Source organism: Prionailurus viverrinus, chromosome X (genome assembly GCF_022837055.1).
Source record: "Prionailurus viverrinus isolate Anna chromosome X, UM_Priviv_1.0, whole genome shotgun sequence".
Taxonomy (NCBI): domain Eukaryota; kingdom Metazoa; phylum Chordata; class Mammalia; order Carnivora; family Felidae; genus Prionailurus; species Prionailurus viverrinus.
Genome location: NC_062579.1, coordinates 61,472,728 through 61,489,613, shown reverse-complemented (window position 1 = coordinate 61,489,613; position 16,886 = coordinate 61,472,728). Strand labels below are relative to the sequence as shown.

Sequence of the window (16,886 nt, the reverse complement as noted above, 5' to 3'; positions counted from 1 at the left end):
GGTAACATGATTCATTTGGAATGAGTGTTGTTCTCCCAAATCAGTCAAGCCCACCAGACAGAAGTCTACAGGAAAGTTTCCTTCTGGACACAGAGCCTGTTGGAAAGCCTTGCCAGCAGTTGACAGCAGACCCCAAAACCCATGGATAAGAACAGCCTTTGGAAGTCTAATCTTTACCCTGATTTCAGACTATTAAGAAATTACTTGTGGCCAGTTTAATAAACAAACATTAAAAATCTTCCCCCAAAATTTGTTCAAATGTATTTTACACATTAGACAGTTCTTAACAAGGGAAAATACAATTTCTTGACACTTAACATTTAAAGGTTTTATTGGCCATATTAATCTTCCTCACAAAAGTTTTAAGTTATCTACAAGTTCTTTGAATGTCAAAGTAAGAAGAGAAGAAACACTGACAAATTTAGGGGGCCATGTGGGAGCAGAAACTTGGCAACAGTTTCTCAGGCGTACTTTTTCTCCAGTAAATTTTTTTTGTAACTTTTCTGCAACCTCGCTTATTTCTACCCAAATTAACATGGTAACAGGAATGGTAGCATTCTTCTTATCTGTGGGTGGATTTGGAGCACATACAATAAGTATGTTGTTTTTTCCTGTTCAGGTACATGGCATCTTGGGTGGAATCAGAACAATCAGCAATATGTTGCCTAAATTGGTGTCTGCCCACAATAAAAGATGTATTTTCTTATTTGTTATAGGTTTTAAATGGAAAATATGCACACTTTTTAAATTCATTGTCTTTCCTATAAAACAGTTTACAATTTTTGGAGTAAAAAGCATCTTCTTTTACTTCAGTAACTAGTACTTTGGGCAGCTCATCATTCTCTTCTTCATCTCTGCCTTTGCATTCGTTACTGCCACCTTCAGCTTGTATCTCAGATGTTTTTTGTGGAAAATGGTGAAGAAACTGTTTTGTTATGGGTAATATCTTTGCCAAATAAACTGGAGTTTCCAGAAGAAAATGAAAATCAAGTCAGGGGGCTAAAGTGTAATGAGCCCAAGATATAACTATACATTTTCTTGCCAAAATTAAATGAGGCAATTTTTGCTCTTACTGATGGGTCCATTTTATTTACAGAAACCCTCTCAATCTTTTCAGATGTATCCTGTTTTGTTGCCGTGAAACAAAGATGTTGACTCTTGCTATAATTTTGTTGTCCCAAATAGGGAAGGTGTCCGTCTTGCAACTGACATTTTCTTAGTTTCAGTTTCAGAATTCCTGTTGCCACTGCTCCTATGTTGTTGTTCAACACCTGCTGAATACTTCTCATAGTCTTTAGAGATAGGCGTCAGATCATAGAGTGAGTTTGTATTCACGTGCTTCACTATTCAATCCTGAACAGAACAGTTTAAGGCAGCCAACTGCTTGTGATAGGCATTCCTGTGGCAGGCTGTACTACAGTTAAGGCCAGAGGAGGACGCCTGCTGACTGTAGTTTTGGCATTTAAAATCTTTTTATCGACCAAGGAGATAGAGCCATTTGTAACAACAAATCCAAAGGCTGCATTGGTCTCAGTTGCTGCCCTTGCAGCACTGAGAGAAGAGCTGCTACCAGTAGACAGTCCTTCCAGAGGCTTTTCTCCAGCACCATAACCAAATCCAGACAACCTTCCTCCTCCAGAAGGTACAAACAATCCCTTAAAACCTTTAAAGCCTTTGCCACTATCAGATACAAATCCAACATTTCTATGCTTTGCTTTCTTTATGGCTCTAATCTTCAAGACTTCCTCAGTGGCCGCTGAGAATGTTCCCACCTCTTTCTGCTTCGTTTCTTGATCCCAATTCTTATCTGTCAATTCCTTCTAAGCATTTCTTTTGTCCATTATTTCAAACCCCCAGGACAGCCACCATGGCACTAGCTGGGTTGTGGGAGCGGCGAAAGCCTGGTGCATGACAGTGAGCAGGTGCGAGTTTGCAGCGAATGGCCTGGCATCTGAAGCTGTTGCAGTGTGCATAGTCATTTCTGGTGCACTGAAGATTCTCAATGGACTTGGTGGTCACCAAGCCCTGGGTCTCAAACACCATGTCCTCCAGGGGCCTCGTCTCTCTTATGTTCTGCAGTGAGGAAGAGATGTCTGCTCAGCCAGAAACTGCTGGGGGAACCTGCCTATGTGTGTTCTTAAATCTGAAATTTGGCTCTTCTAGACAGTTTATAGTTAGATCTTGTTTTCTCATCCATTCAACAACTTTATGTCTTTTCATTACAGGGTTTATTTACATTTAAAGTAACTAATGACCCATAAGGATTTAGTATTGCCATTTTGTTGTTTCCTGTCTACCTTATAGTTTATTTCTCCTTTGTCTTATCTCTTCTGTTTACATGTGTTTGTTGATTTTTTGTTGTTACATGCTTTGACTCCTTTCTGATTTCTTTTATGTATCTTCTACAGGTATTTTTTTCATGGTTACTGTAAGGCTTACATATGACATCTTATATGACATCTTTTTTTTTAATTTTTTTTAACGTTTATTTATTTTTGGGACAGAGAGAGACAGAGCATGAATGGGGGAGGGGCAGAGAGAGGAGGAGACACAGAATCAGAAACAGGCTCCAGGCTCTGAGCCATCAGCCTAGAGCCTGACGCGGGGCTCGAACTCACGGACTGCGAGATCGTGACCTGAGCTGAAGTCGGACGCTTAACCGACTGCGCCACCCAGGCGCCCCATGACATCTTATATCATATGACATCATATGGTTATAACAATATGATGTATATGAATGAGTATGAGTGATGTGATATGAATGATATATGAGTATATGAAGCCTCATAATACCTCAGTCACATACAAATATCCTAGAATTGTACTTCTCCTCCACAACACTTTATGTTCTTGATGTCACAAATCACATGCTATAATATTGTGTGTTAACATATTTTAATAGTTGTATTTTTATACTTTTGTATTTTAGCTTCTATATAAGAATTAAAATAATTTATGCATCACTGTTATGATATTATAGTACTTTGATTTATCCATATATTTACCATAACCAGCAAGCTTCATACTTTCACATGCTTTTGTACTGTTGTTCAGCATCTTTTGATTTCAAATGAAGTTACTCCTTTGCATTTCTTTTAAAGCAGTTCTAGTGGTAATAAAATCCCTAAGCTTGTGTTTATCTGGAAAAATCTTTGTCTCGGGGTGCCTGGGTGGCGCAGTCGGTTAAGCGTCCGACTTCAGCCAGGTCACGATCTCGCGGTCCATGAGTTCGAGCCCCACGTCAGGCTCTGGGCTGATGGCTCAGAGCCTGGAGCCTGTTTCCGATTCTGTGTCTCCCTCTCTCTCTGCCCCTCCTCTGTTCATGCTCTGTCTCTCTCTGTCCCAAAAATAAATAAACGTTGAAAAAAAAAATCTTTGTCTCTCTTTCATTTTTCAAAAATAGTTTTTCTGAGTATACTATTTTAAGTCAGCAGTATTGTGCTTTCAGCATTTTTAATTAAATGGTACCAATCTCCTCTAAGTTGCAACATTGTTACTGATGAATTACTGATTGATGTATGTGGGTACTTTTGTATGTGATGAGTTACTTTTCTCTTGGTACATTCAAAATTATCTCTTTATCTTGGAATTTTGACAATTTGATTAAAATGTATCTCATTGTGGATTTCTTTGGATTCTTTTTTATTGGTATTATTCTCAAATATGGATGCTTACCTACTTCCTTTCTTAAATTAGGAAATCTCTCAGCCATTGGTTCTTCATGTAAATTTTTTGACCCTTTTAATCTCTTCTTTCCTTCTTCAACTCTTGTAATGCTTATATTGTTCAACTTCACGGTATCCCATAAGCCCTTTGGCTTTTCCTCACTTTTTTTCATTAATTCTTTCTTTCTCTATTTTTAAATTCCTTTGACTGGGTAATTGCAAATGCCTTGTTTTCAAGTTCACTAATTCTTTTTTTCTGTTTGATCAGACCTATTTTTGAACTCCTCTAGAGAATTTTTCAGTTCAATTTTGGTATTTTTCAGCTCCAAATTATATATATATATATATATATATATATATATGTAATATGTGTATATATATATATGTAATATGTGTATATATATATATATGTGTATATATATATTTCTTTGTTGATATTCTCATTTTATTCACATATTGTTTTCTCAAGCTTGTAGAGCATATTTATGACAGGTATTTTGAATTCTGTGTCTGGTAACTTATATTCCTCCATTTCTTTAGGATCATATTGTAGAGGTGTTGTTAGTTTTTTGTTTGTTTATTTGTTTTTGGTCATATTTCTGTTTTTTTTTTTTCATGTGTCTTAGAGCTTTGTTCTGAGATCAGTGAATATGGAGGGAAAAAGCCATATCTCTAGTTTTTATGGAATGACTTTATACAGGGGAAGACTTTCACTAATCAGCCTGGCTAGAGATTCTGGGGGCCTGTGAAACCACTTGGGGGAGAAGCAACTTCTCTGGGTCTCTGTGCAATTTATCAACTAGCAGTCAGTCCAACTTTTTTTTCTTTCAATTTGTATTCTTTTTTTCCTTCTGGTGTCTTTATCCACACCACAATTTTTAAAGGAGCAAGCAGCTCCACTTTCTTTGGATGCCCCAGACACCATGCTTTTTCCCCATCAGCACCTTGATTCAGGCAAGACTTGTACTAGTTTCTTGTACAATTCTCCATGAATACAGAATGCTGGACACATTCTATTCTCCCCCTCCCTCCTGAGGGATAAGCCTCATGTTGTGCACCTTCTTTCTCTCAATTGTACTAAATCATGCTAGATGTAGCAAGCTTCTCACCATTCTTTTTTGTTAGTGGTCCACAGGCTTCCAACTATGTCAGCTTAATCAGCAATTTAAATGAGATGAGACAGAAACCTATCCTTTGGGCAGCCCTCTCAAAGCTGGAACATTAAACACATGTTCTACTTTTCTTTTTCTACTTTAAAGTAGAAGTCATAAGCTGAGGCATTATCTCCCAGTACTGACCTATACCGGCTTGGGGTTGACATGGGTAAATTGAAATGGCCTTTCTTACCGATTCCAGTGTAACTGTTCTCAGATTTGTGCTTTCCTGGAGTACAACAGCTTCTTATTTGGGTTCTGGAATTCTCAAAAAGGTTATTATTATTATTTTTTGGCCTGTATTTCATTGCTATATTGATGTTTTTATCAGAGGATTACTGCTGGGACTTTCTATTCTCACATCTTGCTGATGTCATTATGCTCTTTTTTGACATTTATTTTACCAACAATATGGTAACCTCATATATAAATTTTGAAACATATCTTTTTTTTTTTAATCCTTGAAATAGCTTATGTATGATTGAAGCCAATTCTTTCAGTGTTGAAGTCACCTGGGCATGAATAACTTTAGTGGGAATTTTTAGCTTGTGAATTAAATGTCTTTATTAGTTATAAAACTACTCAGTCTTTCTATGATTTTTTGATAACTTGCATTTTTCTAAGAATATGTTCATTTCAAGTAAATTTTCTACTTGGAGTGCCATTCATTGAATCATAATAATTTCTTATTATTTTTATAATTACTGCAGTATTTTGGTTTTGTCCCTTTTTAATTTTTGATCCTGGTTACTTATACTTATTATTTTTTTTCTTTCTAATTTGTAAGAATTGTTTGCATTATAAACCTTTCTGAGAACTAAGTTTTACCTTTTTCAGTCTTCTTTATGGTAGGATTATTTCCATGTTAATCTCTTTATTTTATTTTTCCCTTCTACTCTAATTAGGTTCATTTGATATCTCTTAACTTCTTAAGATGAGTTATAAACTAGTTAATTTTATATTTTTCTTAATATAAGATTTTAAAGCTACTCCTTTTCTTTTATGTTTTATACTGAGTCCCCACAAGTTCTGATACTTAGTATTCTCATTATTAGTTAAAATACTTTCCCATTGTTTCTTTTTTATCTAATAAATTATTTAAAAGTGTGTTCTTAATTTTAAAACATATGGAGATGTTTCTGATTTTTTTTAACTCTTTTTGAGCATACTTACATTGTGACACATTCTGCATCATTCCAGTTATTTGGTATATGTTGATATTTGCTTTTAGTTCACACACATGGTCTTTGTAAAAAAGAAATATTCCCTGTGTTTTTGAAAAGAATGTGTATTCTGCATGTTTGGGTACATAGATATAAACATATCTGTGTATCAAAATGGTCTTTACTTTGTCTTCTTTCTTGGAGGATGTTTTCATTGAGTATAGAATTCTAGAGTTGGCAGTTATTTTCCACAAGTACATTGAAAATAATGTCCCTTTGTCTTATAGTTTCCATTGAAGTTACTGAGAATTCAGGTGCCTTCATAACTGCTATTTTGTTGAAGGTAAACTGCTTTTTTATTCTGACAAATTTGAAAATACATGTTTTTAGTTTTCTATAATTTCTCTGTAATATATCTAGCTGTGGATTTTTTTTTCCTGCTTGGAATTTGTTGCATTGGTTGAATATGTGAGTGGTATTTTTTACAGAAAATTCTCAACCATAATTTTTTCTAACATTGACTATGTCCCATTTTTTCCCCTTCTTCTGGGACTCTATTAAATGCATCACATTGTATCCTTTCTGTTTTTTTATTCTCTTTCATACATTCCATTGTAGTATCTCTTTGGAATTTGGTTTACATGGTTTATTCAGACTTGTTCTCCAGTTCACGAAGCCTATATTCAGTGGTGTATAATTTATGGTGAAACTCATTTAATCAGTTCTTAATTCTGTCATAGTATTTTTCAAGTTTGTATTTTTAATTTCTTTTTCATATATATATATATATATATATGTATTCTCTTGTTTCATTTTCTTGTTAAAAATTGTAAGCTAAACATTTTTTTGAATAAAATAAGTATAATTGTTTTATAGTCTGTGTTTCATATTACTATCTAGCGTCTCCATGTATCTGTTTTTGCTGTCTTATTTTTCTGTCTCTAGCTTATAGAGTTTTGCTTTCTTGTGTGTCTAGTTTTCTGTGTGTTTTGAACATTGAATACATTTTGTAGAAATAATATAAAACCTCAGATTACTATATTTTTCTCCAATGATGATTTTAGTTTGTTTTCATTAGTTTCCTTGGTACAATAACAAATCATCAAGTTTAAGGCTTGTTATCTTCTGGCTTCAAATTCAGACTGCAATTTTTGTGGATGTTAGTTGCCTTCTGGCTTGCCCTTGTGTTCTCAGTCAAAATCAGGGAAAATATATCAGATACCCATCTTTTGAAGATCCTGGACTTTGACTTTTTCTGCTTAATAGTAGGAAGCCACTCAGTACTTAGCTTTATCTCTCAACTGCTTTTTTAATTTTTAATTTTATTTATTTCCTTTTTTAGAGAGGGAGAGCACAAGCAGTAGAGGAAGAGAGAATCTTAAGAGGCTCCATGCCCAGTGTGGAACCCCCTCTCACAACCCTGAAATCATGACCTGAGCCAAAATTAAGAATCAGGTGTTCAACTGACCAAGCCACCCAAGTGCCCCATCTCAGCTGCCTTTTTTAGATCTGAAAATGCTCCAAGGGTAAAAGTGACTTTGGATTTCCGTTCTCACTCCATAACTCACTGCAGTAATCTCTCATTGTCTTCTTAGCTTTTGTATGCTTTTAAGGATATTGAAAAAAAAATATTTTCTAGCTTTTTAGTTACAATCACCAAGATCTGGGGGAAATTAGTGTAAATCAACTTATCTGATATTATAAGGAGTATATGTCTTCAGAGGGTATTTTTATTTTACCTTTTTCCCGTGTTCTGGAAAGATGACTCTTAGCAGTTAATTGACTTTCATATAAATACTTTTTTAAAAGAATACTTTGGTTTGCTAATGTGGACATTTTAGTATCAGACACTATAGCTTATTTTTTTTTCTTAGCATCAGGCATAGAACTGATATTCAATGCATGTTTGTATAATGAATGAATCAATTAATAAATAAAAACAGCATAACATGCAACTTTCAAATAATGAAAATTCTATTATTATTAGAATAATAATATTTTATTTTGTGTTTTGTCTAATATAAATACAGGTAATTCTTCCAAAAAAATAATCTACAAAATAGAGTGATTCCATAGTGAAAACTAGCATCCACCAGAATATTCTCAGGACTCTAATTATATTTTCAGGGAATGAATCAAGTTCTATTTCAAGTTTCTAGATTAATGATAGTATTTTGTTGTTGTTGTTTAGGAAAACACTTGTTTCAACCAGTTTTGTATACTTTGACATTAATTTGGATTTACGACATTATTATTTTCTCATTCAGAGCAGCTATCTCTCCAAGAGGATTTTGGTGGTTATTATAGGAATTGTGTTAAATAGTGTTTCATATATGAGATAGGATAATCTTTTCAGAAAATACAATAGGTGCTGTGTATAATTGCCAGAGGTAACATTTTGGACAATATATAAGGAGTGGGCATAACAGTGAGAACCCCTAAAAGACCTATACTTCTCGAATGACTTATTCAAAAGGATTGAAAAATAAAGCAACACTTACTGATACATAATTGAAGGCAATGTATTAAGCATCTGTGTTTTGTGAGATGCATTTGTAAACCATGTTAATTTTTAGTACATTTTATATTTAACAATACATTCACAAATGTATGTTTTCACTCATAATTTATATTTATGCTTTCCCATATGTGCAATTGAAAAGAGGAATTAGTTTTTGTATGTAGGTCTTACCCTTACTTGATCCTTGGACCATAGGTCCAAGTATAGTAGGCCTAGGTAAGGATTTCATGAGAGCCTATTCAAGGTACAGGATAATTGATGCCAGAAAGGAGAGGGATACTGAAATGAAGGAGTAGCTAGATAATTAACACCTGGAACAGGAAGGGTTCTATCATCAAAGATACAAGGATAAACAACCCAATCCATGCTCTCTGGTGATTCAGTTTCTGATAGGAAGATAAACAGAAACTACATTCAGATATTAACAGTCAGAATAGCACTGGTACTGAAGGATCAAAATAAATACATGTCATAGCTAAAACAAGGTTCTAGAGTTCAAATGTTACTCCTTTAATTAATTGGTCATTGGAGGTTTGAAGCGGATGTCCTAGATCAAGAACTGAGATGGCAGGAGGCTCATGGGATTTGGTTTGAGACACTGGATCTTAACCACCTTTTATATAGTATTTCTATAGTATAACAATTAATAGGGTTATATTGGATCTTACCCAGCTCTGGATACATGAAACACAAAGAATGACAACAATAAGAGTTTGTATATCACAAAATGAGGTCAAAGACATGAAATTATTGAGCTCTACCTGGGGTTAGACTTAAGAAAGAAAGTAACACTTCAACGGGTCTTGAAATATGAATAAGAGTTTACATGGAGCTACTAGTCTAAAAGCATTCCAGAAACATGGACTGGCTTGTTTGAATATGGTATAAAATAGTGTGAAATTTTAGGAAGCTTCTAATTGCTCAACTCAACTGAAGTGTAAGTGTCAGTAAGGTATGTGACAGATGATGGTGTTGCAGAAGTAGGTAGAAGAATTTATTTGCCCAAAGCCATACATCTAGTAAGTGGAAAAGTGATTATTTAAAAGTTAGTATTCTCTGGTTCCAAAGGCTATGTTTTTCCCACTAAACTTGTGTTTTATTATGTCTCATTTTTTGAGCTATAACATTTTTTTAAATAAGATCTTATGTAGAATGTATATAAAATATAAGATTTAGTGTGCTTTGGTTGAAGTAGGGGCTCCAGTTGGCAGCTACTTAGGCACCTTATTGGTGAAATCCATTTATCTACAAGTACTCCTTTTCTCTCTTGTGGACTCCCCATTCCACATATTTCGTGGGTTAAGTTTCATGGGAACTCAGAGGAGAGAATGACTAATTCATTTGGGAGAAATCATAGGAAGATTCATAAGGGAAGTGACATTTGGCCTGGTCCATAAATGACAAAGAGTTACCAGACACAGAAGAGAGGAGTAGGACTGAAGAAGGCATGGGGGATGGAAATAATTGCAGAAAAGTAATTTTGACTTCCTTTTAGCTAAGGATATTGGACATTAACATGTGAACAATGGGGAGTCATTAAAAACTTTTCAGCAGGAGACAGCCACAAGAAAACTGGCATTTTAGAGATGATTCTGATATCAGTGTGTAGAGTAGAATGGGATACCAGAAAAGCCAGAGGAGTTAAGTCATTTAGGAGCTTGTTATTTCAGCAAGAAATGAGGTGGGTCTGAATTTATACCATGATGACAATGGCTCTCCAATCTTAAATGAGGTAAGATAATGGAAGTAATTTACTGTTATCTGATTATTCAGTATTCAGGTGTGGATACCCTAATTCTCAGAAAGATAGATTATCTGAAGGGGCTTCTCACAAGAAGTTAAACCTTGTTTTAGCATTTTGTCTGATAATTTGGCAGTCCATTCCTGGTTCCCTTTACAAGTATTATTCATAAACTTTAAAAGCTTCTGAGTTGTTTTGTGATTTTTTTTCTCCTTTGCCTTGGAATGGGTTTCTTAAAAATAGTAATTCAGCAAAACCATACAGGTGTTCTATGACCCACACGTTTTTTGTATTTCTCAGAAGTGTTCCACAGCTTGACTAGATACAATGTGGACAATTTATTGCGTGCCAAACCACTCTTTATGTTTGTTTCCCATTATGTAGGGAATGTATCTAAGGATCAGTGAAAAAATTCCTTTGATTATATTATTTAATTTATATTTTTCAATATATTTTTAATTTATATTTTTATAAATAAAATAAAAATGTATATAGTATATATGTCATACTAATTGCATATTAATTTCTTTGAAATCCATGTTGGTTACTGTTATTTTAGGCTATTTTACATCCTATATTGGCAGAAACCTACTTGGCTAAACACATATGTTTATAACTATTTTTGAAGTTTTTGGTTTTTATTAATGTCAAAGTGGCTTGTTGCAGAGAGAAGGCATCAAATGTGAAACCTTCTTTGTTTTGATGATGAATGTGGCTTAAAATATTCAACCATAGAGATATTTGTGCCAGACACAAAGCCATGGGTTGTTCCTATTTTCCAAATTCAGTTATGAAGAAAATGGAAGAAATTTAAATATTTTCCAATGAGACTGAGATGGTGAAAATAATTCCCGTTATAAGTTATTCTGTCCAAGTCAGTCTTATATGACTGAAACATACGACAGTGATGCATATGAAAACAAAAGGATTTTCTAGCAAAGAGCCCTTTATAATTTAATACTGTTCTCTCTACACCCTGTAGTGCAAGTTTTGACTGTCCTAGAACCTCTGACCTCATGATTAATGATGCTGTTTCTTCCCTCCCCACTTCCCTTCACCTCATTATGATCTACTTGAGTTTGGACCAACACAATTCAGTTATCACCTCTTATTTCTTGCATTTCCCCTGAAATGCAATACACCATGATTTTGGAGGACATTTATTTGGGACAGATAGATTATTGCATTCCTCACTTATATAGGCATGAATAGTTATGCATTCAGTTAATTGGGTTTTCTTTATACTAGTGATGAGACAGAAAGTTTGGAATGTGGACTTTCCATCTTTGCCAACTTTCACTTTCTTCCCTCATCTATGTTCCTTTCTTTTTTCCATTTACCCTTTTTCAATATTTCTGCTCTCTGTGTTCCAAAGAAACAGAAAATGAATGATGAGCTGAGAGTGGTGTAGAAGTAGGCACATCCAATTTCTTTTCTACACTCAAAGCTTTCATCTATGTGGTATAAACATAAGTGGCTGAGATGTGAAAATGCACAATGAAATATATTTCTGTCAATTAATGGTATAACTAGCTAATAAAAGCCAAGTGTTAAATTTCCAGAAATTTTGTGAGCTGCATGTTAAATCAGTATTATTAAAAATTAAATAATATAAACTTACAATTAAGTAATTTATAAGAAAACCAAAGGTAACAAGTACATCTCAATTCTTAATTATTTTTTACTAAATTTGGTATTATCTGTGATATTAAGATTACTTACATTTATTGCACCTGCCTAGTGGGAATACTATATAATGGTGTGCCACTGTTCATCACTTCCCAATTCTTCTGTCAGTGTTACCATGTTGCTAGCTTGAAACTGGACATAGTGGGAGTATTTTCACTATGGAAATAGCAAGTTCTACAAATAAAGATTTGATCTTTTGTTTTGTTGATTTTTTAAACCTAAGAATCAGCAAACTACAATCTGTGGGCCAAATATAGCCTGCCATCTAGTTTTTCTCAGTAAAGTTTTATTGAACTATAACCAGCTCCGGTGCTACAATGATGGCATTGAATAGTTGCAAATGAGACTCTGTGGCTTGCCAAAAACAAAACATTAACAGTATGTTCCCCTACATAAAATATTTGCCAATTCTTGGTCTAAGTTTAAGAATATGGAAGAAAATGTTAATGATGCAAATAAACCTTACAAGTGTAATGTGTCTGTAGATGTGACACTGTGGGTAGCACAAAAAATTAAATAACCAGCAAACACAACATTTACCAGCAAATCATAGTATGAAACAATCAGAATATACTGGTTGTATTGAGGAAAAATGTAAATTAAGGTGTCAATTAATAGAGATTTTATTTAGACCAATCTTTAATATAGCTGGATTATATACACTGAGAGCAGGTATTTTTTATTTAGTCATACAGCATCTAGCAGTGCTGAACAGATGGTAGCCACTCAGGTTATTTCTGTGAATTGCAAATGACTCTTACCTAAAAGGAAGCCTTCAACTTATATTCATATAAAACAAATTCCCAACAAACTTTGAAATATATAAGTTTGAAATTATTAGCTATATATGGTCAATAAGGGCAATGAGATCCATAAATGTTAAATATTTTTGTTACTTAAACTGTGGTTTCTAGATGAGCAGCAGCAAGCATCTCATCACTTTTGACCTTGTTAGAAATGCAAAACACACTATTTCAAGTGTACTCCAGATCTACTCCTCCAGAAACAGCATGTTAACAAAATTCCCAGTTGATTCCTGTGTACATAAAGCTAGATCAAGAACTTCTAAGAAGAGTGTTCTATCATACTGTGTCCCTTGTATCCTATGCTTTCATAATTCAAAATATGAGAACTAAAACAATATGCCAGTTCTTGGATTCAATAAGTAACAAAAAATGTTTATTGATTCCAATATATTTTTCCACTTTAGCTATATCATCTGATTTTATTCTAAAAAAATTCTCCTAAGACACAAAGGATGAGAATGGTTATCTTTATTAATAATGAGTTAATAAAGATACAGATAATTACTGTTTTAAACCAACTTTAAACAGTATGTTAGTGACAGACTCTCCAGGTGAGCATTTTACATCAGTTTATTTTCCTATCAAAGTAGACCAGAGACAATTGTCTGATAAATTCAGATTCCTCATATAATCTATCTGGATATTTCGGGATACTAAATATCCACTCTCTCACACACACACACACACACACACACACACACCCATTCCACAAAGTTTATGAAGAAATTAGCAAAATAGGGTTTAAGCCTGAAATGTCTATGCGATTTTGTATAAACCCAGTCTCTGCCTATGTAGACTTTAATCTATACAGGGACCTTTTAACACTTAAAATATTGAATTACAGAAAATGTTTGGGTGCCAACAATAAAAAAGTAACTGAAAATGTCTTATTTTTATTTACAAAATAAATAAATTTTAATAACAAGGTAAACAAGTTGTTTCTTTTTTTCCACATTGTTATTTAAAGTCTAGTTAGTTAAGGGGCACCAAGGTACTCAATCAGTTAAGTATCCCACTCTTGAGATTGGCTCAGGTCATGATCTCAAGGTTTGTGAGATTGAGCCCCACATTGGTCTCTGAGCTGACAGTGCAGAGCCTGCTTGGGATGCTCTCTTGCCTTTTCTCTCTGCCCCTCCACAGCCTCCCCCCTCCCCCCCTCTCAAAATAAATAAACTTAAAAAAAATAAATTCTAGTTAGTTAACATATAGTGTAATATTGTTTTCAAAAGTAGAATTTAGCGATTCATTATTTACATATAACAGTGTTCATCACAACAAGTGCCCTCCTTAATACACATCACCAATTTAGCCATCCCCTGTCCACCTCCCTCTAGCAACCCTCAGTTTGTTCTCTATGCTTAAGAGCCTTTTCTGGTTAGACATCATCTCTTTTTCTATTGTTCTTACTTTCCCTGTGTTCATATGGTATTTATCTTTCTCTGACTTATTTTGCTCAGCATAATACACTCTAATTCCATCCACATTGTTGCAAAAACCAAGGTATACTTTTTGATGACTAACATTCCATTGTGTGTATGAGTGTGCGTGTGCGTGTGTGTCTGTGTGTCTGTGCATGCTCCTGCACATATAATCACTTCTTTATCCATTCTTCAGTAGAAGGATATTTGGGCTTTTCCCATAATTTGGCTATTGATGATAATGCAGCTATAAACATTGGGGTTCATGTGCTCCTTCGAACCAGAATTATTGTATCCTTTGGATAAATACCTGTAGTGCAATTTCTGGGTCTCAGTTCTATTTTTAACTTTTTGAGGAATCTCCATACTGTTTTCCAGAGTGGCGGCACCAATTTGCATTCCCACCAACAGTGTAAGAAGGTTCCCCATTCTCCACATCCTTTCCAACATCTGTTGTTCCTGTATTGTTAATGTTAGCCATTGGGTGAGGAATTTCTCATTGTGGTTTTGATTTGTATTTCCCTGTTGATGAGTGATGTTGAACATCCTTTCATGTTTCTTTTAGCCATCTGTATGTCTTCTTTGGGAAAAAAAAATGTCTATGTGTGTCTACTTCCAATTTCTTAAAAGGATTATTTGGTTTTGGGGGTGTTGAGATTGATAAGTTGTATATAGTTTTTTGATATTAACTCTTTATCAGATATGTCATTTGAAAATATCTTCTCCCATTCTGTAGCTGCCTTTTAGTTTTGTTTATTGGTTACTTCACTGTGCAGAAGCTTTTCATCTTTACGAAATCCTAATAGCTAATTTATGCGTTTGCTTTCCTTGCTTCTAGAAACATGTCTAGTAAAATGTTGCTAAAAAGTTGCCAAACATGTTGCTACCTGTGTTCTCCTCTAATATTTTAATGGTTTTCTTTCTCACAGTTAGGTTGCCATCTGTTTTGAATTTATTTTTGTGTATAGTGTTAAGAGAGGGGTCCAGTTTCCTTCTCTATGCTGTTTCCCAGGTTCCCCAAAAATATTTGTTGAAGCGAGTGTCTTTTTCTCCATTGGATATTTGTTCTTGCTTCATTGAACATTAGTTGACCATATAGTTGTGGGTCAATTCCTGGATTTTCTATCCTGTTCCACTGATCTATGTGTCTATTTCTGTGCCAATAACATACTATCTTGATGACTGCACCATTGTAATATAGTTTGAAGTCTGGAATTGTGATGCCTCCACTTTTGCTTAACGTTTTCAAAAAATTTTTGGATGTTTGAGATGTTTTGTGATTTCATACAAATTTGAGGACTGTTTTTTCTAGCTCTGGGGTATTGATTAAATGTGTAGATTTCTTTGGGTAGTACAGACATTTTAACTATATTTATTCTTTCAATCCATGAGCATGGATTATTTTTCAATATGTTTGTGTCCTTTTCAGTTTCTTTCATAAGTGGTCTATAGTTTTCAGAACACAGATCTTTTACCTCTTTTGTTAGATTTATTCCTAGGTATCTTAGGATTTTGGTTGCAATCGTAAATAGGATGAATGGTTTGATTTCTATTTCTGCTGCTTCATTATTGGTGTATAGAAATGCAACAGAATTCTGTACATTGATTTTGTATCCCGTGACTTTGCTGAATTCGTGTATCAGTTCTAGTAATTTTTGATGGGATATTTTGGGTTTTCTACATAGAGAACCATGTTGTCTGAGAATAGCCAAAGTCTGACTTCTTCCTTGCAAGTTTGGATGCTTTTGTTTATTTTGTTGCCTGATTGCTGAGGCTAGGACTTCCAGTACTATGTTAAATACCAATGGTGAGAATGGACATCCCTGTATTTTTCCTGACCATAGAGGAAAAGCTCTTAGTCTTTTCCCATAGATGATGATACTGGTTGTGGTTCTTTCATAAATGTCCTTTATGATGTTGAGATACATTCTTTCTATTCCCAATTTGTTGAGGCGTTTTATCAAGAGACGATGCTGTACTTTGTCAGTGCTTTTTCTGCATCTATTGAAAAGATCATGTGATTCTTGCCTTTCTTTTATTAATGTCATGTTGATCGATTTGCAAATACTGAACCACGTTTGCAGCACAGAAATAAATCCCCTTTGATTGTGGTGAATAATTCTTTCAATGCACTGTTGGACTCAATTTGCTAGTACCTTGTTGAGAGAATTTTTGCATCCATGTTCATTAGTGATACTGGCCTATCATTCTCTTTTTAGTGGGGTCTTTGTTGATATTGGAATCAAGATAGGTCTGGCCTCATAGAATAAGTTGGAAGTTTTCCTTCCATTTCTATTTTTTGGAACAGTTTGAGAATAGGTATTACTTCTGTTGTAAATGTCTGGTAAAATTCCCTTGGGAAGCCATCTGGCCCTGGGATTTTGTTTCCTGAGAGAATTCTATTACTAATTCAATTTCTTTGCTGGTTATATGACTTTTCAAATGTTCTTTTTTGTGTGTGCTTCAGTTTTGGTACTTTGTATGTTTCTAGGTATTTATCCATTTCTTCCAGATTGCCTAGTTTGTTGGCATACAATTTTTCACAATAGTCTCTTATAATTGTTTTTATTTACGTGTTATTGTTTGCGATCTCTCTCCTTTCATTTGTGATTTTGTTTATATGTGTCCTTTTTCTTTTCTGTTTGATAAGTCTGGCTAGTGGTTTATAAATTGTATTAATTCATTCAAAGAACCAGCTCTTAGTTTCCTTGAAATGTTCTAATTTCTTT

At 34.3% G+C, this 16,886-nt stretch overlaps 1 pseudogene; it reads right to left on the bottom strand.

The window, feature by feature from the left end:
- Nucleotides 1–351: 351 nt before the first annotated feature.
- Nucleotides 352–1,841, bottom strand: LOC125156990 (nuclear pore complex protein Nup50-like; annotated as a pseudogene).
- Between the last annotated feature and the right edge of the window lie 15,045 nt (nucleotides 1,842–16,886).